We start from the raw sequence: 4,431 nt of genomic DNA, 5'->3' as shown, positions 1-4,431 counted from the left end.
CATTTCTGTTTCTGAAGTAAACTTGAAATTTAAAAATGAAACGTTGAAACTCGTAGAAAAAATAGGAATCGGGTTAGAAAAAAGAAAGAAATTCGTAACTTGCTAACCAAGGGAGAAAATGTAATTTTGTGTTGGTGGTGGTTGTTGTCGTTGTTTTTTTTTTTTTTTTTCCTAGCTAAAGGAAAAAAGACGTAATTTTATAAATCCACTTAATGGACTCAAGAATTGCGTTAGAAAAAAAAAGTGATGTCTCATGAATTAGGTGTAATGAAATTTAACAAAGAGTTATGAAGTTAAACTCATTAGTAAAAAAATAGAGCAGATGATGGGGAAGCAAGAATCGATACCCGGTAAACAATACGAAGGAACACAAGGTACACAAGGTGGGTCTATCACCCAACTCATATACTAAATACGACAACAATGGTGGACATAAAATTATAATACAGTATATAGTTTTGTTGCGTCTTACACACCTTGCACACCTTGCACACTTTCAACCCCCTTGCATATTTTTAATATATAAAAATAACAGATGTTTTTAATACCGTAAAGGAGTAAATAATAATCCATCAATTAATAAGCGATTCCGAGTAATTTGGATGATAAAATAAATACGCAAAATAGCAGGTACTTTTTTCTTGGTTAACTTTAATAAAATCATGACTACTATAAGATATGCACATCTAATTAAACATGAATCACATGATCAAATAGTTCTTTTTAAATCTTATGAGTACATACTATTTTTTAGCATTATGAATAGTAAGGTGATTAAATTATTAGGTGGTGGGGAATGGAGGATATTATTGATCGATCTATAAATTGTGATGACAGGAGCAAGTAATTCTCATTCAAGCACTAACCTAGAGAGAGATATGGCACTTAGTACTAAAACAAATCAGGTTAAGATTAAGTCAGATTGTGATGCTTTTCACCAGTTATGGAAGGCAAACCCCAACCAAGTTCCCACCTTGACACCGACTTACATCCAAAACTGCCAAGTCCATGAAGGTGAAGTTGGAAACCTGGGCTGTTGTCTCGTCTGGAACTATTTTCATGGTAAGCCACACATGTGTACCCTATTATATTTTTATAATGGTCTGTTTAATTACTAGAAATTCGATGTAGTATAGAGTGGAACCATATAAATGTATTTCTTTGTCCACGTAAATGCACTTCGACTCAATGTTTTTGATGATATGACGACATTGTAGATGGAAAAGACCGTGTTGGAAAAACAATAACCACGGATTTCAACGAGGGAAAAAAGTCGGTCACATTTAAGGTTGTTGAAGGTGATCTCATGGATTTATATAAGACCTTTGTTATACATATTCAAGTAGACAAAGATGGTTCAGACAACATTGTCACATGGACTGTTGAGTATGAGAAGTTGAACCCAAATGTTCCTGATCCCGATACGCTGATGGAATTCTACGAGAAGGTTACCAGAGACATAGAGGCTTGCCAACTCCCGAATTAAATAAATCAAAATCTAATGCCATATCAATACAGGCGACAATAAAGGATTTTCTTTGTATCGGATGTTGCACTACGTTGTTATCTTATGTTTTACGTGCCTGGTATATGTAATAAATGGTATTGTCATAATAAACGTAGTTTGATATACTAAATTTTAATTATGTGACAAACTACTAAAGTCTATAGGTGAAAAAATTAGAAAAAATTTTTTAATTCTAAAAAATAAATTGCTTTTTAAATATTTAGGTCGCTGTTTTTTGATATGTTCTGAATCTTAAAAGAGGTCAGCAAAAATTGTAAATGCATCAAATAAACATTTTATGAGTGGTTTTATTATTCAATGCATCAACTTCGGCAGTAACCACCACTAGTACAAAATTGGCTTTTGTTAGCGTAAAAAACCATCAAATAAACATTTTATGAGTGGTTTTATTATTCAATGCGTCGGAAAAATTGCTTCATTAATGATAAGTTAGGATGATGTTTAATTGTCATGATTATATATCATTAAATTACTTTTCGTCGCAGGTTATTTAGGTTATTTTGTTTATTATGACTATTGCTAACTTACCGACACATTTTTTAATTAGTCGTGACTATAAGTCATACCATTTTTTGTTTGTCATGAATATTTTTAAAAATTTTAGTATCACGTAATAGATTAAATTGTGACCATAAAATATGCATAATCATTTGTTTTTTCGTTTTTCATAACTATTGTTACTTTTAGACACGTATAATAATTTAAATAGTGATCATAAAATAGTTATAGTCATAAGTTTTTTTTTTTTTTTTTATATCATGACTATGGTCTTATTCTCATAAAAGAAATTAAGTCGTGAGGATAAATTACTTTTAACCATAGGTTGATTTGTTTCTTCTGACCACAACTTACTTTTACTGAAATATAATAGATTAAATTATGAGTGTAATATATTTATACTTATGGAGGGATAATGTCATAAAAAACCTTAAGTTTGGCAGAAAATGTTGGTTTTACCCTTCGGCAGATTTTTGGTTCATTTATACCGCAAACTTGTCATTTTTTTGTCGGTTTTGCCCTTGTTACCTGCAATAGTAGGTTTCCAGGTTATTATGAATTATTTTTTTGCGAAAAAACCCTTAAGTTTACAAATATTTTGCAAAAAAATCCTTAAGATTATAAACATATAAAATATAAATATATATTCAAAATTTTATAAAACTAAATAGTTTTCTACTGAAACATATTTTTAGCTTTATGTACGGTAAATTTTATATTTGTTTGATATAAAGTTTTTATATTTAAATTTTAAAAAAGTTACCTAGTTTTAACAAAATTTGAATATATTTCTTAATTAATACTTCAACTTTTCAAAACAAAATTAAAAAACATTTGTTAGTTAATAAGTAATTATGCTAAAATAGTTATTATGAATAATATGGTATCATGTACATTCAATTAATTTTTTTAAAAGGTAAATAAAAATATTTTATATGTTTAAAAGGTTTGTATTTCAGAAATACTAACATATCGTATTTTTTATATGTTTAAATACATAATAATATTATCATATTTTTTTATAAAAATATCATAAACATGTTAAACATCAAAAATAAATATAAACATTTTAAACATATAAAATATAAATATATTTGTCTAATTTATTATATAAATATATTTATTTTTATATAAAATATGATAGTTTATTATTTCTGAAATTCAAACATTTTAAACATATAAAACATTTTTATTTTTCTTTTAAAAAAAATTAATTGAATGGCACTAATGTCATATTATTATTAGTTAACAGACGTTTTTTAATGTTACTTTGAAAAGTTTAAGCATTAATTAATAAATATTTAAATTTTGATAAAATTAGGTAAATTTTTTAAAATTTAAATAAAAAACTTTATATCAAACAAATATAAAATATACCATACATAAAGCTAAAAATATGTTTCAGTAAAAAAATATTTAGTTTTATAAAATTTTGAATATATATTTATGTTTTATATGTTTATATATCTTAAGGGTTTTTTTGCAAAATATTTGTAAACTTAAGGGTTTTTTCATAAAAAATAATTCATAATAACCTGGAAACCTGCTATTGCAGGTAACAAGGGCAAAACCGACAAAAAAATGACAAGTTTGCGGTATAAATGAACCAAAAATCTGCCGAAGGGTAAAACCGACATTTTCTGCCAAACTTAAGGTTTTTTATGACATTATCCTTACTTATGGATCACTACTAGAAAGATGAGGCATTAGCTACGACACAATTCGTAGGTATTCGGTAGATATACTACGATACCTACGGAATTGCTATGGAAAAGGTCTTGTAGCATAATTGCTCGTGGGTAAATTACACATACGGTTCACCTACGTCTTTTTCCATAGGTGTAATAGCTATGGAAATAAATAGCTACAGATTTCTTACGGATTACCGACAACATTCATCTTTTTCCTACAAAATAGCAACGGAAATAAATTACTACGGATTTCCTATGGATTAACAATAGGAATTAAGTTTAGCCAAATTTGACTTTTTTCTATGGAATAGCTACATTAATAAATAGTTACGCATTACCAATGGGAGTCAAGTTTGACTAAATTTGACTTTTTCCTAAAGAATACCTACGATACTATTTAGCTATAGATTTTACTATGAATTAGTGATGGAATTCAAGATTGACTTCTTACCTACCGAATACCTAAAGACCTATTTAGCGATGGAAATCCATCACTAATTTTGTTTTATTAAAAAAAATAAAATTTTAAAAATTTCCATTTTTTTGGTAAGTACCATATTCAATTATATATGTCCCAAATACCATACAAAATATACAAGTAAAATGCCCCTAATACCAAATTTTACACATTCGATTCCAATATCCAAAATATCATACAAACTAAGCTCTAACAAAACAAACAAGAAAACAATACGAAGTTTATACAAATTAATT

The 4,431-nt window shown here is 27.4% G+C and overlaps 1 pseudogene; it reads left to right on the top strand.

The window, feature by feature from the left end:
- The first annotated feature begins 878 nt into the window (after positions 1–878).
- LOC145035506 (kirola pseudogene) lies at positions 879–1,746 on the top strand (annotated as a pseudogene).
- The last annotated feature ends 2,685 nt before the right edge of the window (positions 1,747–4,431 follow it).

This window comes from Lactuca saligna, chromosome 3 (assembly GCF_052625555.1).
Source record: "Lactuca saligna cultivar CGN05327 chromosome 3, ASM5262555v1, whole genome shotgun sequence".
NCBI classification, from domain to species: Eukaryota; Viridiplantae; Streptophyta; class Magnoliopsida; order Asterales; family Asteraceae; genus Lactuca; species Lactuca saligna.
This window is presented reverse-complemented; position numbering and strand designations above follow the sequence as displayed.